The following is a 12162-nucleotide window of genomic DNA, read 5'->3' as shown; positions in this document are numbered from 1 at the left end:
TTGGTAGCAACAATTTCTCGGGTCTGCTCTGCTCTTAGAGGCAAGCAAGTGCTCTCATCTAAGAGAGGCTTCCTGACTCAGCTTCAGCTGTGAAACCTTGCAGCTCATTTAAGAGGTCCTGCCACGAAATACTTAAAACGGTGTTGGTGAAAAGCTGAAGGCATGCTTTTCGGTTTTCAGCCATAGCAGGAAAAAAGTTGTGCTGTTTTAAAATGTCGGCTTTCTGGGCCGTCCTGCCAGGGCAAACTCTGACTCTTTGAGGCAGGAGGTCAGCTACAGAGAGAGCATTTGAGTGTTATAGCTTGTTTGCTGGCAAGGACCTTGAAACGCCACAGAGTTGTGGTGATAAACATGGCTACAGCCGGTACCTCAGCCATGAGGCTGGAAAGCTAAGGAATGGGCTGAATCCAGCCGTCAAAGCCACGGCTTTCATCCTACTGATATTGCTTGGTAAATTAAAGACTCATGTGGTCAGAAAAAGAGAGAGAGATACAGTAAAGAGAGATTCAAAGACAAAGAAAATTTCTAAATGGTTTACAGTGTGTTAAAAGTATATGCAGGCTAAAAGTTCTTAAAAAAATAAGGAAGAGAGTAGTTGGGTGTGGTAGTACACACCTTTAATCCCAACACTTGGAGGCAGAGGGAGATTGACCTCTGTGACTTCAAGGTGTGGTAGCACACGCCTTTAATCCCAATGCCTGGGAGGCAGAGACAGCCGGATCTCTGAGAGTTCAAGGACAGCCTGGTCTACAGAGTTATTCTAGGATGAAGATATACAGAAAATATAAAATAAAAGTAAAAGTAAACGAAATAGAGGTTAAAATAAAGCCGCACGAAGATGGAAAATACAATGAGAATCTTGATACTATATGCTATTATGCTCTGTTTGAATTGTTTGAATGCTGAGGAAGGAGCAACAGCTGCTAAAAGATATTTGTTTATAAATGCTGCTGAACTAATCCAAGATAGATATTTTCAAAATACCTTGACTTCAGAATTTGGATCTAAGGATATGATACTTTGGAAAAGAGTTTCTTCTTTTGTTTTCACAGCGGATGAGACCCTGTGTATTTCTTCTATTTCAATATGGTATGATAGACCACGCCCTCCTGAAGGATTGCTGTAAACACCCTTAAAAAACTGCTTCGCTCAACTGCCAACTGAGATGAACCTAGCAGACAGGTTATCCCATAAAAGACCCGAATAACAGTGCCCCCATTCAGCAGGAAGCAGTTTGGAGAGAAAAAACTGCGCCCATGTTCCCATATTTTGTTTATAAATGTTCTTTTACATTTAAAGGGGGAGATGATATAGATATGAATAATTTGCATTGCTATAGATTTTAAGGTCAATTTTGTTATAGGTATATGTATTTCTGACCTTGATTAAGGTATTGTGATTGTGTAGTTCATTTAAAAATGTAATGTATATAGGTTGTTAACGGATAATTATCAATAATAGTCAAGCTTGTAATCATGTTAGATTTTCTAGATGTACATAGATATATTTTAGATAGGCATTCTTCATATCTTTCAAAGATTATAAAATAGGGCATTTTAAGTGTTTTAATAACTTAGGGTTTTTTTATAACAATGAGACACGTCTGCTCCTGGCAGCACCAATCTACTTTCAGAAGAAGATGGGCATCAAAGAGGATCCTTATGGAGTTTGATAGCCATTTGGGCAAGAAACTGCTCTTGCCTGGACTATTGTATAAACTGGACATAGAGAACCCGCAGAGAGAGGACTGCTGAACTTGCTTAAAGGTGAGATGATCTTTCGGGGTTCCTGATTCATGAAGGAGTCTGCGAGACATTCTGCAGGACATAGCAGATAGTGACTGAACTGACTTTGAAATTTCCTGCTTCATGGAAATGTGTGCTGGAAACTATGGGCCTTTAGGCCGAAGATGGATGCCCCAACGGTACAGAGAAACTTTGGGTGACTGTCAAGGCAGCGAGATGTCTCTGTCATTTCTAGAGTTTAGAAGTTGCTTATTTCTTGTTTGCTTAGGTAATATTATATCCTTCTGGAGTCTTTGATAGAGTTGAAGAATAGATAGATAGTTATAGTTTTCTTTAGTTATGATAAAGATAAAATAGATGTAAATATTGTAACTGTAATTCTTACTTGATAACTGTTTTGCTATATGTAATTTTGCTATGTTAGAGCCTTTCCTTTTTGTTTAAACAGAAAAAGGGGAAATGATGGAGGAAGGTCATTGGCTAATAAAGAAACTGCCTTGGCCCATCTGATAGGGCAGAATTTAGATAGGTGGAGTAAACAGAATAGAATGCTGGGAGGAAGAGGAAGTGAGCTCAGACTCGACAGCTCTGCTCTCTGGAGCAGACGCCATGCTCCCTTCTCCCCGGCAGACCCAGGATGGACGTAGGCTAGAATCTTCCCGGTAAGCGCTCCTTGGGCTGCTACACACATGAATAGAATTGGGCCAAGCAGTGTTTAAAAGAAAACAGTTTGTGTGTCATTATTTTGGGGCATAAGCTAGCCAGGCAACCATGAGCCGGGCTGTGGGAAGAGGCCCACAGCTCCTACTACATGGTCAAATCGAGGAGGTGGGTCGAGAATGTTCCTCCAGGTCTCGTGAGCTTTTTCCATTCCAACTCTCTGATTTTCTTTCATCTCTTTCCCTCCCCTCTGTATCAAGCACAGAGTTTTACATGGAAAATTTTTCAATAAATGATACAGATCATCTGTTTCTGAAACTAGTGTTATATTTTCCTAAGGAGGTATAGGGAGTTCTTACCTAGAAAAATATATGTGTATTCACTAACCACCTGTACCTTCTGACTCAGTAACCAAAAAGAATACTGCTGGATTTGAAGACAGACAACTTTGATTTTGATTTCTGGCTTCACTATTTCCTAGTCATGTGACTGTGAATGAGACCGAGTTGTAATGTAATTTGCTTCGCTGAAATTATGAATGTAATAGAGTGTCTTATATAGGGCTTCTACTGCTGCAACAAAACATCATGACCAAAAGGCAGGTTGGGGGAGAAACGGGTTTGACTTACATTTCCACATTGCTGTTCATCACTGAAGGAAGGCAGGACATGATCAAATGCTTTACAGCTGGATCTCATGGAGGCATTTCCTCAACTGAGGCTCCTTCCTCTCTGATGACTCCAGCTTGTGTCAAGTTGACACACACAACCAGCCAGTACATAGAGGTATCTAAAATTACTAGGCATTACATAAAACAAAAACAAACAAGAGAGCAGACTGCCTCACACATAGTAAATGATCAATAAATATTAGCAATTTTAAAAGTAAGCACTAATAGGTAGGCTATAAAGTTTGGGGAATAGAGCTGTGTGTTTGCTTCTGTAATAGTCCTATAATTTTGTACTAAAGTAGACAAAGACTGGGCATGGAGACCTAACTGATCGGACTGTTAAATACGCTGGACTTTACCCAAACATCCTCTTAAAGAAAGCTTGCAAGAATTATCCTGGGAGATCTTCATTGTATAGAACCACCAGAGGGAATCCTAGAATCCCAGCTCCTGAAATGTTACAGATTCCATAGGAGCCCAGGTCAGTAGACTGTCAAAGGGAATTGTCATAGACACAAGACTACTTAGTAATAAATCCATTTCTAATTCCATTTGAAGAGAAAACAAACTATATTAGCAAAGACACCTAAGAGAAAGGCAGAATCTCAGGTAACTACAGCTAGATGCCCCAGGCCTTGGAACATGGTCCACAGAAGCCCATGTTGTGTACACTGGACCCAGTAACTCAGGAAAACCAAACTTCCTAATTGACTGCACCTAGTGCCTCACTGTCATCTTTTGTCATCATGTTTTAGTTGCCTTTCTATTGTTGTAAAGAGGCACCATGACTAAGGCAACTCAAAGAAGAAAGAATTTACTGGGTCAGTCCATGCCTACCATGGCCAGGAGGTTGACAGCAGGTAGGCAGACATGGCCCTCAAGCTGTAGCTGAAATAACCACCACAAGGGAGAAAGAGAACTAGCAATGGCATGAACCAGCAAGGCCACACTTCCTAATCCATCCCAAACAGTTCCACTGGGGGGTCATTTTCATTCAAACCACCACACCTCACCTCAGAGCAAATTTCTAAGCCCAAATATAAGTGGTTCCACAAGAGTGTGCTATCTGTGGAAAGTATTCTGTTTTCTGAACATGGAATTTGGACCAAGGAAATATACCTGAATAGTACATGTTACAATCCAAAACCATAATACTCTTTGTTTTTGCAATATCTTCACTCATAAATCTTCAAAGCATTTCTCCTTGCCTGGCATTAACATTTCTTCAAACTGGCTAAGAAATGGCTAAAAGTTCATCGAGGCCACAAGAATTCACAGAGCACTTAAGGTTGAATGCATCTTGCTAAGAAGGCAAGGAAAATTGTAAGGAAACCTTTTTTTAAAACAACAACAACCAAAAAAAAAAAAAAAACCCTGCCTTAAATCCTCCACTGACTCTCTGGAAACTCTCCTAAAATTTAGGGTTTTCCCCAGAGCGATGTGGCTTCCTCAACTGGATCTAAAACAAACAAGGGGAAAGGGACATTAGCAGGTACACTGGTGAAATCCAAGAAAAATTCATAGGGTTTTTCAGTTACATTTTTGTTTCTGCATTTTGTGTCTCTGGGGCCAGCGGGCGGGAGGCACATTCATGCTACAGGACGGTGCATGTGGGGTCTGAAGACAGCTTGAGGAGGTCAGTTTTTCTCCCCACCATGTGAGTCCCAAGGATCCAACTTAGGTTGTCAGATCTGGTGGCACACACCGATACCTGCTGAGCCACCTTGCCAGCCCAAGAATAAAAAGCCTAGCTCTATTAGAAGTATACACCAATGTTGTTAGCCTTAACAGATGTGACATTGATTATCTTGGCTATGAATGTTTGGGGAAGCTGAACTAAGGGTACACTGAATCTCTGTACTTACTTTTGCTGCATTCTGTAAATCTAAAATTATCTCCAAGACTTAGAAAAAAAAAAACAAAATAATATGTTACAGTTCTTTGGTGGCTTTTCTATTGGTGAAGGGTGTTTTATTTGGCAGGTGAGAGTGACTGCCTTTTTCTTTCCACAATAAAAAGAACATGATAAAACAACCACTCCCAGCCTTCCACGAGAAAGAGGGGTTGAGCAAAAAGTGGTGGCCAGCTTCTCTCCCATAACATTATATGCTGAGAAAGTGAGAATTGGGAACTGCACTCTGTAGTCTAGAAGACTAGAATTAAGGTGCCTCTCTTGACCATTCTTGTGGAGAAAAAGAGATGGTGCGACAGAGAGTAGACCTCCCCACAGGCGGCTCAGTCAGCCCCAGAGAGAAGATGCCACCGGGAGCTTTTATAAAGGACAGCATGTGTCCTGAACCTTCTGCAGGTAGCTCTCGTGTCTCCAGCTTTCCAGGAGCTGTTGGGTGACTGAGTCCCTGGACAGCGAGTGCTAGCCTCTCCAAGCCACTTGTAGAAGAGAGTTTGCTCTCTGCTCAGCCCTTGCTAAAGGACCCATTCCAAAGGACTGCCCACCCTCCACGGTGGGAGAGAGAGGCATATGTCATTCCAGCTGCTTTTCTTTTCCAGTTCCACCTGCAAGGGAACCAGAAGCCACCAGCAGAGGCCCAGCCTCTGCACCATGGAGCCCTACAGATCAGAGCTGCTCATTTCTAGAGCAAGCCTGGCTCCCTCTGGCTTGCCAACACAGCCAACACGAACATTAACTTGACATTCTTTGCTTCGAGAAAACAGCTGTAGTAATTAGACCTGTCATTTTGTGACAATGTAGAGCTCATTCGTTCCTCCTGTCTCTGCCTGGTCTTGTGAATAGAGATTTGGGAGAGGAAAAAAAAAATCAAGTTTGAATGCCCTCCTTCTAGGGGCTGTAAATTTTCTTAATCTCTTTTTTAAATATTCTCAGTGTTCTTAGAAATCATCCAAATGTCCTAGAAATTAAAAATATTTCCACTCATAAAGAAAGTGTACTCTGTCAAATGTCTACCTAAAGGGAGCCACATATTCTTCAAAAGTGGCCCAAGGACTCCTCAGATGGCGGGATCCATCAAGAATGTTTCTCATACACTCAGGCTGCTTAGCAGCCGAGCCTCTTTCATGCGCGTGTGAACTCCCTCTCCCGGTGAGGCCGGGCTGATTTCCATCAATATAAGCTAGCAACAACAGAAGTGGTTGGCAGGTTGGCTGTGAACCAGCTTCATCAATCAAAAGCACACGACCCATGAGTTTAGATTGGAAACTAGTAGTTCAAAAGATCAGGAGTTGCACAGAACTCATTCCGACACTGGGGATGGCTCTGTGAAGTCTACAGAATGGGTCTGTGGAAGCAGCTTCAAGGGAGGTGTCCAGCACTTGCGGTCAGCATGGCATAGGGACATGCTGAGGCATCTGTGCCCAGTGGGGCAGCATGGGCATTCACCAGGTCAGTTCTTCAGAACAATCTGAATATCAGACAGCCACTGTGCTGGGCCCTTTGACCTTCGGGAAATTCTATGAAGCGGGACCAGCTCCTCAGTCCGTGCTCTGTCCAGTCACACAAGGCCCCAGGTTCCGCCAGGCTCTGTACTTGTTTTAATGCTCTGCTGCAGCCATTTACAGTTCTTGAGATGCTCGGATCAGGAGAGCTTGCGCTTTCATTTCACTTGACCTCTGAAAATTATGTAGCCAATTCCATTGCAACCTAGCTACTATTCCTCCTGCGAGGCCCCAACCTTTCATACAGGTAAGCCCTTCAGTGAGCTAGCAACGGCATAAAGGAATTTTTTATTGTATAAAATAAAATATACGGGGGAAATTATACTGAAATACGACTGATTTTTTTTAAACAACAAATATGTGGTAGCATGACATTTGAGTTATCTTGAATTAAGTAAACCTAGCTTCTGTTGTTCAAAAATAATGATGAGGACAAGAATGTCTTCAACAACTGAAATGTGACTCAGAGTATTATCAAACAACCTGTGGCTTTTCGTTCAATGCAAGAGAGAAATCAAGAAAGACACAAGCAGCACAGACTAAACAAGGGTTTCCTGGAACTTGTGCTTGAACACAAGAAGGGCATGCAGGGATACTGGTTCTTTGATTGGCACTCCGAGGTGTCGTCAGACATGGTGTTTAATAGTCTGGATGTCATCCCTACACAGGCACAGTAACAGCTGCCACACACAGTCCAGGATCACTTGCACACACATCATCTGATCTTTGCTCTCGGCACCAAGTTTCTCATTGCGCTGAGCTTGTTAATATTTTGGTCACAGAAAGACGATAGAGGCTCATTAGCAATGCCCCTGGGAAGTCATCTAATGGTTGAATCAGGCATTATATGCATATGAATCATATGGGATAATCTCTTTGTAAGCACTGGAAGAAGTTACCAGTTCCTGGGTCTGATTACCTGTGGACACATCCCGTAAAAACAGCTTCTATCAGGGAAGCTAACTTTGGCAGGGGTGCAGGGCCCTCTCTATTATGTCTCATACCCCATTCAATATTTGAAGGCCCTTAATCTCCAGGGATCGTGGATAAGCATCTACGTGTTTTGAAACTGTGTCCTGATGATCAGGAATATTGACTTTATGGTTTCTTGGAGACAGTTGAAAAAAATCTCATTGGCTTCTTTGGGGATTTACTTATATGGCCCACTTTCTCCCCTCAAACCCAGCTTTTTGGGCTGACACCCGTAGATGAAGACAAAGCCTGGGGGCAAACCTGGGGAGGCATTTCCATGCACAGAGCCCTAAAAGCTGATCTAGGCATATGGTAATAAGGTATTGACATGTAATTCCTAGGAGTACCTTGCTCCTATATTTTTATATTGCTCTTTGGATTTGGTTCAGACTAATTATGCACCTTAGGACCCAGCTGACATCATCTCTTAAGAGGTCATGAGTGACAAATGACCTGCCATCCATTATCTCAAGGGGGGTTAACTTTTATCCCACTGTAGGTGCTGTTGTAATATGGAAAAGTCTGAGAAATATTTGAACCAAGCACCCGGACTATCCTGACAGTTTAGTTAAACATCTTTGATATTTTCACTTGTCTTTTGAACTTCTCTTAAAGACTCCGAGTGCCAAAAATTCTTTTTGTTCCACTTTTTAAAGTTAATTTTTAGTAATCACACAAAACAATGGGCTTCTGACATTTTCATACATGCACACCATTGGGCTTTGCTCATGCTCACTCGCTCTACTACCTACCTGGCCCCATCTCTCCTCTCACGCCCAACTCTTCCTCTTAAATAGTCCTGTCTTTTGCATTAAAATAAATATTTGAATCTAGATTGCACATATAAAAGAACTGAACTATCTGTCTCTCTCTTTCCTTCTTATTATTCTTTCTCTTTGCATATAGAAAATACTTAATTCCTAAGCTAAATGCCAGCTCCTGATTAACTTTAGCTATAAAAGAGGGGTCATTGTTACTCTGGAGAGACCCAAGAAGCACAAATTTAGGAACCATCCCTTGTAAAAGCTACTTACAGACCTCAGTCACGCGTGTTAGCCCACCCTGTGAAGGTATCCACAAACACCAAAGGAGAGCTAACAAATGACTCTCTTGCTCTGGCTGTATGAAGACCTCTGTGTGTTCTCCTTTTAGGAGAACTGGGGAACCTTTTCAAAATGAAGGGGACAGGCAAATTTTCTGACCCTAGGTTGCCCATCTCCACCTGTGCAGTCAACACTGGAGAAAGGGCCAACAAGTCTGATGAAGACACAAAGGCATCCCCAGTATCCACTAAAAATTCTGCTTTCCTATGGCCGCACCAAAGACTCCTGAAGCTCTGTTATGTGACAGTGATGATCTTTCTCTCTCCAAGGACCATGCTTGTACTTGGGTTCAGAGCTGGTTGTTGTACAGCTGGCCTTTCCTGGGACCAAAGAAAATTCCTCTTTGTGAATCCCGCAAGAATCGGAGTTAGTGATCACATCTTCCTTGGGTCAAGAATACTGTGGCCTTGGTTGCCAACTGCTAGCCCACTAGCTTCTTTTAAAGAACACTTTCTTACGTCTTTTATCACTGACAGTGAGCTAGCAGCACAATGATATCCTTCCAAGTCAAGACAAAGGTAAAACTCAAGGATCTCATTGTTGTATCCATAAAAGAATTTAGGGAAGTTGCCAAGTCTTTCCTTACACTGGGCCGTACCCATTACTAAGAAGAGAACACATGCTCTAATAATTCTTTCACTTCCAGATGACCCCTTATGGCTACATGTTTCCCCTTGGTGAAGAGGGAACAGGGAGCACCAATTTGTTTCATGGCCCCATTAAATACAGGATCAATGGGTAGGTAGTCCCATGGTCAGAGAATAGTGGCCTTCTACTTCAGACATGGCAGAAAAGGAGCCAGGACAGATGAAGCTATCACCTGATGTAAGATTCACAGAAGGTATCACTGAAGAGAATACAGTAGGGGTTTGTGCCAGAAATGGAGAAGGTCCAAGATTCTGATGTTGAAGCTGCTGGTGAGGCACAAGTTGAAGACAGAAATCAGTTAGAATGTCTGGGTTAGAGTCAATAGGCCTAGAGGGCTTCAAAACTATAGACACACCAAGGCAGCAGAAGCCCATCAGCCCAGGGTCCTGTATAACTTCATAGAAATAGAGGGGTTTCCCTTGACTCTTCTTCCAGATCAGTTTGGGTTTAAAGATGACAACAAACAGATTTTAGGGACCAGTTTTCTGGCCGATGTTCTTTGTCTTCCAGCTTGTATTTAGGAAAGTCAATATTGTGAAAGGAAAATCGGCATTTTTTTCCTTGAGACATCAAGCTTAAATTGGTATCAACTAGGAATCAGAAATCCTACTGAAGGGTCTTTTGGTCTTCCAGGAGTAATCCTCATCTCTAGAGAGGTGGTAACTCACAATTTAAGATCTGGGTAATAGGTATAAAGCCTACGAGAAAGACTCCCGCTTGAGTATATAACCAGTCCTGCTCCCATAAGGCCCAGGAGTGGAGCTGCTGGTGAGGATTAGCAATCAAGGGCTAAGAAAGAAAGGGGGAGATATTTCTCATCAGGATATTTGTGGTGTCCTCAAACTTTTAAGGAATTTTTAATAATCTCAAATTTATACCAAGTTCATATCCTACTAAATTCAATATCACTATTCATCATAACTGAAAAGCAAGAGAAGGTGCTTTATAGCACAATCAAAACTAGGACAGGTAGAAATCCTAGGGTTGTTAAGGGATACCTCCCAGAGTTTGGGGCATAGGCTACACAGAGACAACAATGAGGTGCTCAGAGAATGACAAAGGGGAGAAGAGAATGAAGACAACCACAGAAAAGGAATACACCACATATAAAACCTTCAAAACCAAGAAGAGACTGGCAGAGAGACTACTTCAAGCCAGGCCTGTCATGGCCACAATCTGTCCCTGCTACAGATGTGCAAGATACAACACAGATTACCACCAGAATCAGAATGGTGAGCAAGGGGCTAGAGAGATATTTCAGCGGTTTAAAACATGTGTTGCTCTGGCAGAAGGGCCATGTTCAGCCTTCAGCACTGACATGGAAGCTTGCAACCAGCTGTAACTCTAGTGCCAGGGGATCCAGCTCCCTCTTCCAACCTCCCTGTGCACCAGGCAGATACACGCTATACATACATACACACCAGCAAAACACTCATACACCTTAAATGAGTTTTAAATGGTAAGCAATGTTAAACGGAAATCAAAGGGATAAAAACTGACTACAGAATAAAAGGTCGGGGAAACAGAAGAGAGCACTGTGGGAAGACCTGCACAACAGGAAGCGGCCGGATCAGAACCTAACACTGAAGAAGAGGTTCAAATAGCCACTTTGTGATAACAAAGCGAGTCTGTGCCAATCACCACTGCTGTCAGCCCTGTGAGACCTTCTAAACTGAGGATCTCATGTGGGTCACCAATAACGTTGTCAATCATCCCAGGATTCATTTTTCTTAATCTAAGACAGAATTCATGAAGAGCCAAGCAATTCCAAACAAAGCATATTTTTATGCACGTAAATTTGAGCACAGGAAGACATGGCTAAGACGTGGATACAGGTTCTCTTATCCAGATTCATATGGGATATACTCTTTATGATCCTGAACTGTGCCAGTCCAGGAACTCTGCTACCTCTCATCTAATACTCAGTCTCTGCATGCAGGCCTGTGTTTGGTACAAAGATTTGCTCATGAATGTTGAGTCTGTTTGCACTTAACTTATGGAAAGGTGACAGAGGTCTTATTTCCACCACCCCAGGAAGGTCATATAATGGTCATAGTAAGCCTGGTTTTTCTGTACATACAAGGGTTTCAGGAAAGTCTCTTTGGCTTCTTTGTGGAAATCCTCTACTTTCAAGACCTGGTTTTCTGCAGACAGAAAATGGTGTATGCCAGAGCAGGAAGCTTTGGTGGTGGAGTTGGGGCCCTTTCCGTTCTGTACCAGAAGTATGTGTTCTTCTAGTACAATAAGGTCACAGTTACCTAGTTTATTGTGTACAGCTTAGGAAAATACCAAGCTGGGAAAGGATATGGGACAACTAAGTGAAAAGAGAGGATACATCTAAAAACCAAATCCCATACATTTTAAATAAGGGAAACAAGTGAGGAGTCTTCCTTTAAATGAATTCTCAGATTAAAACCTTATCGATACTAGAGTCTAATGTGAGCCATGAGTCAGAACCAGTCCCGCATATATGACAGTTCTTCACAATAAATTAATTAATTAAAGAAGCATAAAATGAGAAAAAAAAACAGTAACAGTGGCTTGAAGTAAGACAAAGACAACAACCAAGCCCCATTCTCAGCCAGGACCTTAGAGGAGGAAGAATCACGGTAACCGTCCAGAACCCTCTCTGGAAAACATGTGTCCGTCACTATGTGTGTGGTATGTGCTCAGTGTTCTAGATGGCTAAGCAAGCGGAGAACCCTTCCAGCTGGAGCAAGCAGTTATTAACAATGGCTCGGTAGGCTGAGAAAAGTGGTAAGGTACACAAAACAACCCTTCCTCCAGAGTCTACATCAAACCAACAGAAAGGCAAGTGTTGCCCCCTTTCATGCCCCGACATCCTAATCTAGGACTCTTTACTTTCATTTTGACCAACTCTCCAGGGCTAGTTCCTAAGTCAATTTGACACAAGCTACAGTCATCTGAGAGGTGGAAGCCTCAGCAGAGAAAA

This window comes from Chionomys nivalis, chromosome 5 (assembly GCF_950005125.1).
Source record: "Chionomys nivalis chromosome 5, mChiNiv1.1, whole genome shotgun sequence".
Lineage (NCBI taxonomy): Eukaryota > Metazoa > Chordata > Mammalia > Rodentia > Cricetidae > Chionomys > Chionomys nivalis.
Note: the sequence above shows the minus strand (reverse complement) of the source record.